A 16,510-nucleotide genomic window follows, 5' to 3' on the forward strand; every position below is an offset into this window, starting at 1 on the left:
TTATTAATTTAATTTTCTGTTGATGTTAATATTCATTATTATTTTTTGATATATTAAATACATTATCTTTATTAAGCATCTAGGATTTATAAAGAACTGTGATAGGCTATGGACTGCAAAATCAGAAATAAAATCCTCCCTTCACTCACAAAATTTACATTCTCCTGAGGTTGAGGAGGATACATGTACATAAAGGAGTAAAAACAAGATAATTTGAGAAGAAACAATGCCAAGAACTGTAGAAGGTAAGAAACACTTCCTAAGAAGGCATCATCTGAACCAAATCTGGAAAGTCAATAAGGAAAGATTTGAAAGGAGTGTGTTCTAGACGAGGGGGACTGCTTGAGCAAATGAACAGAGGCCAGAGATGGAATAGTGAGTTTTAGGAATAGCTAGTGCTCCTTTAGCTAGAACATACAGTAAGAAATGATTTCCTCCTTTTAAGGCTAATTGCCTCACTGTGTTATCAATCACATCCCATTTCCACCCACTTCTTCCAGGACTTTTTTGCACTGATCATCCCAAAGTTCTACCACATAGTCAATTTCTTCATTGGCTCCTTCCCCTTACAATAAAAGTAAGCTAGCTGTGATCTTCCTAATAGAAAATAACATTTTCTTGACCTCACCACTCCTAGAAATGACTGTGGCCCTTGGCTTATGTCATTAATGAGGATGAAGTTCGTCATGAAATGATGTTCATCAGCTATGACTTCCATCTCATCCAACAGATTACCTGGGAAATTTGAGTCTATTAGAAGCAGGCAATATTACAATAAATAGTAGTGGTAGAAGTCTCCTACTGCCCTGATTGCCACAGGACCAAGCTAGCAAAATATTCAGGAAATTGTGCAGGTCAAAATTCCAAGAGTGAGGGAGAGGCCATGGTGGAAGTGGAGGCAGTTATGTTCTAACCCTCCGTTTCCCATAGCTGCTACTACACTGGAACACATATAAAAAAGAATGTCACTTTACCTTGTGAAAAATGACCTTTTCCCCCCAAAAGGACTTTTATCCCCCAAAAGGTTGCAGTTTGTGAGTTATTATGAAGTGGTACAGTTTTCTGCATTCTTGATATTTTGAAGGAAGAAATCTCAGGTAAGCAAACTTGAAATTAGCATTAATTTTTCCCTACTACATCAATTTCAAATATAAAAATTCACATTTTTCTCTAATACACCACTAATACTGAAATAAATTTGTGTTTGCATAACCAATGGTATAGTAAAACTGACTCTAACTGATTATGCAAGCACAGGCTCCTCTTCCTCATTGTCATTTTCTCAAAGTATTGCAATCTAGCTACTCTTCCCATTTCTACTTTGAAATGACTCTTTCAAGGTCACTAGTGACCTCCTAACTGCCATATCTAATGCTCTTTATAAGTCAAAATTTTCCTTGACCTTTTTGCACCTTTTAAGATCACTACCTCCTTCTTAGACTTTTATAACATTCCATTCTCCTTTGTTTTCTTTCTGCCTTTGAGTCTTCCTTCTTTGCCTCATTTGTCACTTTATTTATTTGTCACCCTCTTCTAGTCTCTATGGACTTGTTCTATCGTGGCTGTCTTCTCTAATTTAAACTGTTTATACTGCCACTTTAATGTGCATGATTCTCCAGTCTCTTTAGCCTTTCAAATGGCTTCAAGGCTTGCATTTTAAAAACATATTTTATTGCTGTGCTTTTCTTTTTTATATATATCACTTTCACATTCCATTGATTATTCAAGTGCTCCCTGTTAATTAAACAGTCAAGTAAAAAAAAATCAACATATTAACTATGTTAACAAATGTATGCCTTATTTTACATGTAGAGGTGACCAAGAGGGTGGGGTAAATGATTGACAGCATGCTTCATCCCAAGTCGTGAGAATTCATGATTGGTCACTGTCATAATCTTAAATTTAATTTATTAAATTAAATTTTTTTGAATTATTTTGCTTCACATTCCTGTGAGCTGTTTTCTTAATTCTGCCAATTTCACTCTGTGTCAGTTCATATAAGTCTTCCCAAGCTTTTCTGACTTTTTCTGCCACTTGATATATTTTATTTCCCCCTCCATTAACAAGCTGAAACAATTTTTTTTAACATTTGTTGTTGTTTTTTTTTTAGTTTGAGTTCAAAATTCTATCCCTCCCTCCCTCTCTCCCCTTCCTCCTCCCTGAAATTGTAAGCATTCAGATGTAGGCTGGACATGTGCGATCATGCAAAACATTGCCATATTAGTCATTTTGTACAAGAAGACTTGAATAAAAGAAAAAGAATGAAAGAAAGTGAAAAATAGCTTGCTCCAGTCTGCATTAAGACAATATCAGTTCTTTCTGTGAAGGCAGATAGTATGCTTTATCATTAGTCCTTTGGGATTGTCTTGGGTCATAGTATTCCAGAGAATAGCTAAGTCATTCACAGTTGTTCATCGAACAAAATTGCTGTTGCTGTGTTTAACATTCTCCTGGTTCTATGCACTTCACTTTGTATCAGTCCATGTAAGTATTCCCAGGCTTCTCTGACATCATCCTGCTTGTTATTTCTTACAGTACAATGATATTCTGAATTCTCTATATTTGTAATTTCTTTCTTTTTTATTTTTTCACTAGACTTGTGATTTCATTGGTATTATCAGATTCTCAGTGAAGAAACTCCTTTTACTGATGTAGTTCTGCACGTGTTTAGCAGCTTAGAAAATACCAGAGTTGCCTGGAGTGCTGAAAAGTTAAGTGACTTGCCCACGATAACTATGTGTCAGAAACAGGACTTGAACTCACAGCTTCTCAAGTTCAAAAGTCACCTATCCACTCAACCATCTTGCCTTGCTCATCACATCTCACTGTATAATGATATTCCATTCCATTCATATGCCATCATTTGTTCAGGAATTCTAAAATATATAAATATTTAAAATATGTATCTACTTTACTACTACTTTACTACTACCTGCCATTTACTTTACTACCACATAAAAAAATACAGTTCAACAAATTTTTGTTATTTGGAACCTTTTCCTGTCTTTGTGCAACCAACCTCAGTGTTGTTTTCGTTTGTGCTTCTCTTATATTAAGTGATCTGGAGCATTCTTTCATGTGATTGTGGAGAGCTTTTTTTTTTTTTAAACTACCTATTCATTTCTTCTGTGTTCATTTCCAAGCTTTCCAAAGGGATAGGTCTTTCAAAATGGGGGTTGAGAAGGAAGTGGTAGGACGTATCAAATGAAAATTATCCAAGAAATGTTCCTTGCTGAACACTTTCATCCAGGCTCTGCAAAATCTAAGATGCTAGTTAGGAAATAAGACTAATTTATAGAGAGCTTTTTGATCATCATTTATATACTGAAGAGAGGTTGGGACTTAGAATTAGGAAGAACCAGCTTCGAATCCTGCCTCTGAAATGAATTTTGTTCCCCCTAGGAAGTCATTGAATGTTTCCGATCCTCTGTTTCTTCATCACTGAAGATATACAATGCCAGTATCAGACAGGGTGATAGGGACAATATATACCTCAGCCTATTTCCATGTGGTTTTAGTTGCTTTCTCTAGATCTCCCTATTTTGAGAGGTTTTCATCTTGGACCCATGATAAACCCATGATAAACATTTATCAAATTTTTGTAGATCATACTAGATCTGGGTAGTTATGGGCTACCATTTTATCTGCAATAATATTTCAGTTGAAATATAGATTATTTTTAGATTCTCAAGGATACCTTGAGGTGTGTATTTTTAGTATGGTGGTTATTGTACATTAAGTTAAGACAGGGTAGTAAGTTTCTGGTATAATACTATGACCATGTGTAAGAGGACCAGAGATTCCAATTCCCTGCAATAGGGATGAGCTTTCCCTAATAGTTGTCCCTGGGCTTTGGTTTTGACTTTGCCTTGCTGATGAAACGTCCTGATCCCCTAAGGACAAAAAAAGTCCCACTCATGTATACAGGGTCCTTTCCAACTTGGTGGATTTCTTCAGACTATTTCAAATCATTGGACCCTGCCCTTCTGAAGAGAAGACACATTTCCTTATGGAGATGAGAGGGTCTACTTATAGGAAAATGCTAACGTATCCTTGTTGCATATCTTTTCTGTATTAGGACAAAGTAAATTTTGTTGTTGCTGTTCAGTGATTTGCAAGTGCCTCATTTCATCCCCAAATCAGATCTGAACTAACAGGGTACTGAGATTAGGTCCACCCCAGTGGTTCTTGATGGAATTAGCCTACAGTGATATATATTATATGGTTTCACATTTCCTTGAAAAATCTGTACTGATCATTAAGTTTACATCATTTGGTATCTATTTACTATAATTTGTGATGATAAGAATCTTGTCTTGGCTGATCTTACTGTCTTTTCTCCTATTTTAATATCATCATCCCATTTTTTTCTTTTTCAGCGATGATGATGAGGAAGTCTTTGTGAACACTCTGCGACTTGGTATAGGTAATTTTTAAAATAGCTTTTTATTGACATCTCTAATTTTGACACTACCTATATTTTCTCTCATATCCCTCTTCTTACCCCTTTCAGAATCTTAAAAAGAGGAAGAAAAGTTCAGCAAAATCAATCAACATATTGAAATTAAGGATGTGCTAGAACCAGTGTAAACCTGCTCTGAGAGATCTCATCATTAAATTTTCAGAAATTGATAATTACTCTAAATCAGATCTTGATTATTGCTTTGTTGATTTCTAGACTTAAGAAAATTATAGAGAAAATTATAATGCAAATTAAACATATAAGTGTCCCATTCATATTTTTTTGGAGGGGGAGACAGTTGTTAAATATTTACCATTAAACTCACACATGCAACGTTCCACCCCCTTGGATCTCTACCTCTACAAAAGAGTTGGAGTAGGTTTTTTTTTTTCTCAAACCTCTTCTCTGGCCTCATGTTAGGTCATTACATTTTCACAACATATAGTTTCAATTATTTTTTGTTGTTCTTTCCATTTACTTTTGATAGTCATTATGTATCTTGGTTTCTTGTTTCTGCTTACTTTATTTTATATGTTTACTTAAGCCTTTTTATTCTTTTTTATTATATTCATCATGTTTGTTGTTTCTTACTAATATTTATTCCATGACATTCATTTACTACAATTTGTGTAGGAAACCTACCTTGTTTCCAGTTCATTTGTGTCACAAAAATGCTGCTACAAATCTTTTGGTGTATATAGATATTCCCTTTTCCTCAGTAACCTCTTTGGGGTATATTCTAAGCATTGGAATCTCTGAGTCAAAGGTTATAAACATTTTAGTCCCTTTATTTGTATAATTCCAAATTGCTTTCCAGAACAGTTGTACCAATCCATGGTTCCCCTGACATTTCACTAGCATGCCTCTCCTTTCTTCACCAGTTTACTTGATGGGAGGTAAAACCTTCAGGGCTATTTTCATTTGCACTTCTTTTTTTTTACTGGTGACTTGGAGCACTGTTTCATGCAGCTGTTAACAGTTTGTAATTCTTTGAAAATTGTTCATTCATACCTTTGACCACTTTTCCACTGGAAAATGACTTTTAATCATATATATTCCTTTTCTATTTACATTCTGTGTTATTTATTTATATTTCTATATATCTTCATATCAGACCCTTATTAGAAATATTGGATATAAAGGTCTTTCCCTGTCAACTAGTACCCCATATTGGACTATGAATTTTATTTGTACAAAAGCTTTTCAATTTCATGTCATCAAAATTATCCATTGTAATTGCCTCTAGCCTTTGCTTAAGAATGTACCCTGTACCTATAGCTGTGAAATGTGTATGAATTCCTTCCCTTCTAATTTGTTATGACATGACTTTTAATATTCAGGTCACAGGTTGTGAAATATGATATAAGATATTGGTCTAAACCTAATTTCCTAGTGCAAGTGTTATACCCATTTTACGGGTGGGGAAACAGAGTCAAGATGCACCCAAATTCATAGCATGAAGGAGCTAGGAAAAGAGCCGAGTTAAATGCCCATTTGGTTATGTTGCTTAACTTCCCATATAGTCTGTGAACTTTCCCATGAGTTTGGGATGGCAGCTTATTAGTGTTTGCCATGTTGTCATAGCAAAGCGCCATGCAGACAGAATACTTCAGACATTCCCATATGAAAAAACAAGTCACTTAACCTTCCACAGTATCATTCCCCATACACATACGGAGGGTTCTTGAAAAGCAGGCCAACAACACATTTATTGAATGCCTTGAAGAGTGGTTAAAAAGATCAGACCTGGTTGTCAAGGAGTTTACAGTTTAATTGAGACAATATGTACCCTTGAAAAGATAATGAATAGCCTTTGTCCTACACTGACAACAGTTTTGAAGCATCTGGTCCTATTCTGGAATATGTAGTCAACCTCATCAGAGAAGGACCAAGATATTGCCCAGGGGAAAAAAAGGGGAGCTGTTTGCCAAGACTTAGCTTATAGCATAATATGTGCATATATATAATATATGCATATTTGCAGCTGCTCCCACAGTTAGTATATTGCTGGACACATTTTTCCTTTAATTTTTTTAAAAAGATTTACTTTAAACTTAGTAACCATCAATAAAAACACACTGACATATACATAAGCAAAAATAATTTTAAGTGAAGCCATTAGCTCTATTATTTACAGCTGAATTTTTAAAATACATAAAATAACTTTAAGGCAGTAGTAAAACATTCTGTTTGCTCGTAAGTTAATTTCAGAGCTTTTTATTCCCTTCTGTGTATTTTACTAAGTTCTGTTTTTGTATTTTTTTTTACAAAATTGTTGCTAGTATGCATTTGGTCTATTTTTTATTTCTTCACTCTGCATCATTTAATATAGACTCTACAGAGTTAGAGTCTAAGGGAACCCTTAAAAGATGAGGAATTCAGAGAAACCTGTGAATCATATAAACTGATAGAGAATATAATAAGCAGAACGAGGAGGACAAATGTGTGTGTTAATCATAATAATGTGTAAGAATATAACATTGAAATACTCTAAAATTCTGATGATTGCAGTGACCTATCATGACTTCATAATACTAATGGTAAAGCATGTATCCTGCTTCTTGGCAGAGATGGTAGCCTAGAGATACAAGGAAAAGCACTCATTTTCAGCTTTGGTCAATTTGTTGATTTGTTTTTCTTGACTGTATTTGTTAAAGGGAGAATTCTATTGGAGTTACAGCCAATGGAATGTGACAGTGATGTAAAAAAACAGGGTGGTGCATCAAGAAACATATTTTTAGTTTATTGTAGAAAGAAGGATCAGAAAATACCCCCAGTGATACAAACAAAATCTTTATGGATTTTTTTTTTAGTTTTGCTAGTTTGGAAGTTAGTATGGTCAATTGATGACTCATCAAATAGGATGACTCATTTTGGGAACCTAGACGGATGCCTAGGTAAACTAGCCAATATAAAGTCCAAACATCTGAATGCAAAGAGTCATTTGACTACATTTGAAACTGAAGACTTTGGATATATGGTAGTAGACTGTGACAGGATTGATTTTACCATGAATTCCTAAGCCAGGGTGCTGGGGCCTGTGCTGCCAGAGGACACAAAGGGGATGAAATAGACAATGGCCTATGTAAGTAGTAAAAGCAATGAACTATAGAGATGGAAACCTGGAAACCATTCTGATGGTGGTTGGGTAATAAATATGTTAATTACTTCTTTCTCAGATTTTATAGATTCCTGATTAGAGATAGTCTGAGATATACAACCTCTGAGCTCTCTTCCAATCTGAGACTCTTTGATTCTGGAAAAACTAGGGGGAGCTTTAGAGACGATTCCCTAAAAACCAAGGAAGGGTCTATTTTAACAGACAAGAAAAAGAATACTTTGGTATTGATATAGGAACTATCCTTGTATCAGATAATATACTTACAATTAGATCACAAACTTGTCAAAACAAAGACTGGACAGAATTAGTTTAAAAAAAAAACAAGAAGGATAATAAAAAAAAGATATGGTGCATATATTTTTCTATTTTTTCCCTAGCTCATTACTATAGTATTTATCTTTCCCCTGTTAATAAGGACTGATAAAAGGATTGATTGGGCAAGTAGAGGTACATCCAGAGAATGATTAAAACACATGAAGAACAGGAAAAGGAGGAACTATGAGGAATAGAAATGGCTGCTTCACGTAGCTGAATATGAGAAAGGGCACCATCAGATAAAAGAGCCCCTACCTAGACAGGACAAAGTCCAGGAAGCCATAGAAGAGCTGCTGCTTTAGGCAGGAGTTCCTGGTATTACCAATGATGACATTTCCAGATAGAGCTTAGTACAGTGAACATGGCTGTCCCATGATCCTTTAAGACAGCATGGATTTTGGAAACAAAGTCTGGGAACAAGTGAGATCAGAAGACCTAATGTTGCCAAGATGCTGAGGCTCTCGTTGAAAACTTTGGGCTGTTTTAGAACTACAAGAGACAATAGTTGACATAGTAACTGAGAAGTACTCTTCACAAGGTCATGGATGGAGATAAACTTCTTGATAACATATATTCTGCAGAGGTAAGGAGTGAAACAGAAGAGCTCTCTGAAGAGTAGATGCCATGTTAAATATGTATATATTTAAAATAACTGAATCCTGATCTATTAAATCTACTGACAATGAAAAATAAGGAATGGATATCAGAATTAAATGAACATCAATCATAATAATTTTATACAGAAGTTTAACTGATGTAAATCAATTGCCACAATGAGATAATTAATGGAGCCTAGAGAGAGCCTTAGGAAAGATTAGACTTGGTAAAGACATCAAAACCCAGTCATTGGATTTGTATCATGTGAGTAACTAGATGAAGGTCTAGATACTTTCTCCAATCCTCATGACCTCTCAAACTTCTCTAAAAATAGGAATCATGTGAAAAATATACAGCAATTTTAGCTATCTCCACAGTTTTTGACACCAAGGATCTTAGTAGGTAAAAACTTAATGAACTAACAAGGGAGAAGGCTAACCCCTAATCTCTAACATGCTCACTCATGACTCCCTTTAACTCACCGCAGCTACCACAATCTGAAAGGCCTGAAAAAATCAATCCATGTGCTTACAACAGAATTCAACTCCGCCCTACCTCCTACCTCACCTCTACCATGCCATGGAAATCCAAAAGCTAAAACTTGCTCTAAGTGGGACAGCAGCATGGCAGTATGCTTTGCTCTGACACCAAGAAGTGATGAACAAAGGGAATTAGGGTGGTCTGCTAGACTAGGTGACGGTGCGTTAAGTTTGAAGGAAATGATCATACATCTAGGCCAGTTCTGTACTCCCAGAAGTCACTTGGGGCAGATACCAAGGTCAATGAAATGTAAATTTCCTAGCATGGGAGGAGGTTGAGATAAGTTTAAAGTCCACCCTCCTCACCTAAAGTAACTACCAAAAAGGAAGAGTCAGAAAATAGGAAATATGGTAATATTACAAAAATCTCAGGAGGAATAAAACTTCATTAAAGACTTTGAACCTAAGTAGATCAACCAAGAAGGAAGATTCTAATAACAGAATAATGTATAGATATCAGTTCAGCTAAACAAGTTCAGATATCTCTAAATAAATGTTGCCAGACAAGGGAAAACTAATCAACACCTGATGAGGTAGGAGAATCCTGTGGACAAGACAGAGAACATAGAACTATAATAGTCTGTTCTTAAACGGTTGAAAAGAGAAATAAGAATTGTTAAAAAAAAAAAAAAATCTATGGATTTCACTGAAGAAACATATTAGCAAAAACCAAACCAAAACAAAACAAACCCAAATCCAAACTGGCAAACCTCACCAAAGAAATAAAAGAAAGTAAAGCTAACCAGTAATGCAAACATACAGAAGTTAAAGACAATCTATAAGAAGAATAGTAAAAAACAATAATGTTAAAAGAAAACTCGATGGTCATACAAGCAAAATATATTGATCTAAAAAAACAAGATACATGAAGAGAACTTGAGGGGTCTACCAGAAGAACATAATAAGTGAAAAATTCATAGCACCATAATGGAAGAAATAATCTAAGAAAACAGTCCAGAACTTCTGAACACTGAAAACACTTGCCAGTAGAACAGAATAGAATCTATAGATTGTCTCTTTAAAATATCCTATGCTGCAATTCCAAGACACATAGAAAATTAACAATTCCCCTGGCAAGCAAATGCCATTAGAGTATAAAGGGAAGGAAATCTGAATAACACAAATCTATCCTGCACTCATCAGAAATGGCAAGGGGAAGTGGAATAATGTGCTCAAAATGCATCGCTAGGTGACATACCTTGTAAACCTAATATTAAGTGGGTTAAAGAACAAATTATATAAACAACCAGTAATTTCATGAAAGAGAATGATGATAATAAACCTGTCTCTCAGTTAATGAAAAAAAGATAAAATTTAATAAAAAGAGACTTTTAAAGAATTCCTACAAACAGAGAAAGCAGACCTCACCAAATTGTTTGCCTCACATGGGAGGAGTTGAGATAAATTTAAAGTTCAAACGAGACAACAAAAATACAAGAAAAATAAACAAACTCAAAAACCAAAAAAAAGGGACAGATAATGAAAAAAATTACCCCCAGAAAATTAGAAAAAAAGTAGTAAAAGAAGAAAGTCCCCTATTGGGTTAACCACAAATTAACAGTTTGATCACACAAGAGAACAGAGATGAAAACAGATATCAAACAGAAGTGATGGTGCAGAAACAGGTCTAAAACACCAACTAAACCTCACAACTCTCTGTCTATAGCCAAATCAATGTTTGTTTGGTTTTTTGGGGGTGGGGTAAGGCTAACTTGCAGAATAAGAGAGCACATAAAAGGGAAACAGAGGAAGAAAAAAGAGGAGAATATGTGATCATCTCTAACAAAGTTAAAGTTAACAATGAAGGGAAAATATTTCCTATATTCTGTCAGGAAGAAGATGGCCCATAGGTGAATAAGTGAAGGAAGACAGAGAGGGATTGAAACAGAGAAAAAGAAAGAGGAAAACTCATTACAATGGTGGGAGCGATTCCACTGAAGAACACAGTCCCATGGAGGGTGTTTATATTCTGTAAATGAAGATGAGTACTTCCCAAAGCTTATAATCTGCCAGGATTTGGTGATTAGAGAGATCACTCCCTCTGCCAGAGTTGAATGGGATTCAGAGCACGTAGGGGAAACTAATACCCAGAAAAGTGGAAAGACATGGCCTGGACTCAGAGAGCAGATATCATGGCAAACAGGAGAAATGATGCAAGGATAGTAATGAAATGCACAGCCATAGGCATAGGAAAATTCTGCCATGGGGCAATGCTTCTATCCTTTCTTTTATCTAGAGAGATGCATTATAGATAAAGGAAATAAACAGAAAATATACAGAAATATACAGAAAATATTTAGGAGAGGAAACTCAAAATGAGTACCTTGGAAACTTTAGAGACTAAAGTCAAAATAAATACATCTAAAGGCTATGAATCAAAGAATAAAATTCTAGAATAGATGGAAAGAGGAGATAAATAATGAAGAAAATGAGGGAAATTACTTTTTAAAAGAGACAGAACTGAAATTTTTAAACTAACAAAACAAGTTGAAGGATTTTAATTGACTATTTACCAAAGAAAATGAGTAAGTCCAAAATATGGGGGTCCTTTAACCTTTGGAACAAGTAGACCTGAGAGTCTAAGAAAGCACATTGAAAATGTGGCACAAGACACAGCAGGCACAGATTTATCAGTGACCTTTCTTTTGATATCCTCTGCCCTGGCCAAGATCTTTCTGGAGCAGCTTACACAGGGCCTGCCGCATGACAGAACATTTTTCCTGAACCACACACAGCACAAACAGAAAAAAAAAAAGGAAAAAAAATCCAGGAACATTATAACATGTAACTGCACTACTCTGCCACAGGAAGATCTAACCTAACCTGCTTTCCCTCCTTCCTGGAAGGCCAGCACATGAAGTAGCACTATGATGAGAGGCCCCAGTGAAAGAAAAGAGTGTGGACCCTGGAGTCAGGAGAGTTCTGGGTTTGAATTCTTCCTCTGATTCTTGCTACCTGAGTCAACTAGTTGCTGAGAGAATATGAATCTCTAACTTTCACATCTGCCACAGAAGGATAAATACCTGTAGTGGTTACCTCATAGGGTTTTTATGAAGACCTAATGATATAAAATATAAAAAGGAATATATAAATGCTAGCTCTTCAAATGGACCGGCATAAAATATCTGTCCAGGGTTTATAGCACTCTCCCTGTCTCTGTCTCTGTCTCTGTTTCTCTCTCTCTCTCTCTCTCTCTCTCTCTCTCTCTCTCTCTCTCTCTCTCTCTCTCTCTCTCTCTCTCTCTCTCTCTCTCTCTCTCTCCCTCTCTCCCTCCCTCCCTCCCTCCCTCCCTTCTTTTATATGTTGTCTGTAGATAGCCTTAGAGTGAGATGGAGATTAGTAGATTGTGAGGGTTACTGTTAGTGAGTACTGTTTCCCTGGCCCCATAGTTCAGTTCCCCTACTTCCTGATTATTGTAATACCCTAAAGGAGTCCAGATAGCTTTGCTAGAAAAATGAAATTTATGTATTTAATTTTTATAAATTAAATAAGGGTACTGTGTGAAGTGAATATGATACTGCTGCTACTTAGTGCAGAGAGTGGTAATTTACTTTTGTAGGGGCTAGTTCCACTCATTGGTTAATGACATATTTACTTCCACTGCCTAATGATTTACATTGATAGATTTGTGTTATAATTATAGTACATAATATCCTACATTTATAACACCATTTCCATCACTGTCATTATCTACCCATGCTAAATATAAAATTATTTAATATGGTCACAAAGATGCCAAGTGATGGAAAAAACCTTTAGAAACCCATTTATTGGTTTCTCCATGTAAGACACTGGCTTAAACACCAATGGTAGAGATCTCTTTCAAACACAGCATTGGAAAGAAGGAGTTAAAGATGTATAAGGAAGAAAAGCAGTATGACACAATATAATGCATTGTAAGATACTTAAAGATATTGCTTACAAAATTGCAAATTCAGTTATAGTTAGGAAACCAATAAAAACTAGTCAATCAATAGTATTTATTAAGCACTTATCAGGCACTGTGCCAAGAGCCAGGGATACAAAGGAAGGCAAAATACAGCCCCTCCTCTCAAGAATCTCATAGTCTCCTGGGGGAGATAACCTGACAACAACTGTAAACAATCAAACTACAAAATTTATATATTGGCTAAGTTAAAATTAACGCGAATTTCAAAAAGGGCAATGGAGTCAGGAAGACTCATCTCCCTGAGTTCCAATCCAGTCACGGACACTTAGGTGTGACCCTGGGCAAGTCACTTAACTGTTTATCTCAGTTTCCTCACCTGTAAAGTGATCTGGAGAAGGAAATGGCAAACCACTCCTGTATCTTTGCCAAGTAAATCTCAAATGAGGTCATGAAGAGTCGGACACGACTAAAATCACTGAACAATAACAAATCTCAAAAGCAACTTTTACAAGAAGACACATAAAAACTATTTCTAAAAAGAAAAATACAACAGGACTTTATTAGCTTCTTATTTGGCTCCATTTTGGACAACTTACTTTTGAAGATAGTGGTACCTTGGCAAGTTGGATCAGTGTAGATGATAACTTTGTCAATTATCTTGGGTAGTGGCAGGATATAGTACTACCATATATATTAAACGCATCTATTCCATAGGTTAGAATGCCTGCTAGATTTGGGCCCAACACTCTTTCCAAAAAATAGGGCGATCATGGATATAGAACTGTAATTTTTGAACCCACTTGGCAATTATGAAAATGAATGCTTGATATGAAAACAACGAAGTTGGTCAAGAGATTCAGTCTGTTATATATCCCCTTGCAAAATTAAAAACACTATCTTTTTTTGAGACCCACATCATTGACTGAGTCAGAATCCACCAGCCTTGAGAGAAACCCTTGTCTGGAGAATCATACCTACAAGAACAAAATTTTATAACTTCTTTGGCAAAACTCTGCCAGTAGCTCAGTTGGCCTTCTTAGAAAACTGAAGGTAAAAGTCAAAAACAATCTTGCCTCCTTGGTACAGGCTTCTCTTTCTTTCTCTAATTCTATAGCTTAAAGAGTACCTCGACTGAATGTTCCCTTTTCATCAGGCCTTTGCAGCAAATGTCTCACTTATCTCCTACAATAAGCACAGAAAACAGAATGAGGGGATATAGAACCTGGAAAAGTAATTCCCTCATTCACATGAAAACACTCTCTCCCAGGCTGGGGAAAGAAAGGGTGTGGTGGTATGCGAGTTGGCCTGGGAAGATGCCACTCTCTTGTTCTAAAAGTATCACCATGAAAATTTGACAAGGCAGTCAGTCAATGAGCATTAAGAGCTTACTATGTGCCAGGCACTGTGCTCAGCACTGGTTATACACAGACAGGCAAAATCAGAGTCCCTGTTCTTTGGAGCTCAGTCTTATGGGGAGACAATATGAAAATAACTAGGTACAAACAAGATGTATTCAGGGTAAATGGGAGACCCTCTTAGAAGGATGGCACTATTTGTATAGTCTAAGATTCTTTAGTACAGCATTTAGATGGCGATTTAGAGTTTACAAAGCACTTTACAAATATTTTTCATCTGGCTCCCTCAGCAATCCAGGGTGGCTAGGTATTATAATTATCTGCATTTTTTACAAGTATTTTACAGATAAGGAAACTGAGATAGACAAAGGGTAAATAACTTGCCCTGGGGTAACCACTGCCAACTGTCTGATGCTACATTTGAACCCAGATCTGTCTCTAGCTTACTATGCCACTTCTTTAGCTCCAAACTAAACCTCCTTGGCAAACCACCAATAAGTAAATCAAGGTCACTCCTGAACAAAAACCCTCTCTATGACATAGCCACCAAAGGCTTGAACACACCTGCTGATTAAGACCTCACTGCCTCTCAAAGCTGCCCATGACGTTGCAGGGCAGGGACTCCTAAGGGCAGTAGACTGTGATTTTGCCTGCCTTTGTATAACCAATGCTGAAAACAGAGCCTGGCACATAGTAAGCTCCTAATAAATACTCATTGTCAAAGCCTGAGGGAAAGAAAGAGGAGGCAGCAATGTGCCAGAAGTCAAACCACCAGCAACACTGCCTTGACCACCATAACCCTTCAAGCCCTGATGGGGACAACCCAGAACACTGAATCCAAGAGCCTTGAAAATAGCAGTGCTTCCAGACTATCAGATCTGTGTCCAGCCCAGCCCACACAACCATCATGGAGGGGAGAAATCACTGTGGGAAAGCTGACCACTGCCACCAGTAGGTGAAGGGGACCAGGAGGCCTAGGAGTGACAGCACCACCTCCCTTCCCCAGATTACCAGCCTACTAGCCCAGTCCTCATATCCAACATCTGAAGAAGCAACTCCTGGGGAAAGAGTGCTAGTCATTCTCATTAACTTCCAACTAACTCCTCTCAAGCAGGGCAGGGTGGCCAGTCTGGCTGAAGCAGTGGGGCGCCCTTGAAGAGAGATCAGAGATAACATATGCCAAACAAGTCAAACCACCACTACCTTGAACACTATCTCCTTTCCCACCCTGACGGAGATAGGCCAGGACCTCTGAACCCAAGAGTCCAGGAAATAGCGCCACTTCCAGCCCATAGCCATCATCCTGGGAAACAGCCCCTGTGGACTGGCAACCTGGTCACTGCTCCTGCGGTGCTGCAGCCAGAGCTACAGAAAGAAAAGTTCTTACTACAAAGTCCTTAGCACCGTCAAATGGTTCAGCACCAGAAACTGATAGGACAGTAAATAATTGGGATTAACATCTGTTTTACTGCTGCCTAAGGATCACAGGGCTTTTTCATCTGACTTGCAGCTGAAACTTTCCACACGTGTTTGTCTGTCCCTTTAGAATGGGAGCTCTTTGAGAAAAGGAACTGTCTTCCCTTTCTATTTGTGTGCTCAGTGCTCTACCCATAGTAATCTTTTCATTATAAATACTTCATTCATTTCACTTTGCGATAACTTTCACTGGGAAGATTTTGTAAAAATCAAGCCTGCATCTCCCTTTTTTTTAGTCTCTGCCCACTGTGCTTTGTTCTATTTCCTAGAGCCCCTCAAATATTCAAAAGCAGCTATGTCATCTATTGGTCTACAAGCCATGATCATTGCAAGGTCCCAGTTTGGGTTAATGCTTAAATGAGAAAGAATGATTCTACAATTCTTCCTATGATCTGACGTTTTGGTTGGGATCAAAGTCATGAAGGGGTGGTGTCTACCAGCAGACTCAACCAACTGTCTCAAAGACTGAAAGAAATCTCTTGGGATGAAGACCAATGAATTCTCTGCAGTATTAGCATCAAACACTTATCTCCGTAAGACTGCCAAGCAAGGTCAAGTCTCTCTCACCCCCATCCCCATTCCTATCTCATTCTCCTAAACCTTTCTGCTGAATGTTTGGTTGACCCCTTTACCCTCCCTAGTGACTTCCCTAGACATTTTCATCATCAGTGCACATTTCCAAAACATAACTACTGCCAAAGAATACATGTACATGGTGTCTGTATATGTGTGACCTCACACTGAACTCTTAGTAGG

This window comes from Notamacropus eugenii, chromosome 3, assembly GCF_028372415.1.
Source record: "Notamacropus eugenii isolate mMacEug1 chromosome 3, mMacEug1.pri_v2, whole genome shotgun sequence".
Lineage (NCBI taxonomy): Eukaryota > Metazoa > Chordata > Mammalia > Diprotodontia > Macropodidae > Notamacropus > Notamacropus eugenii.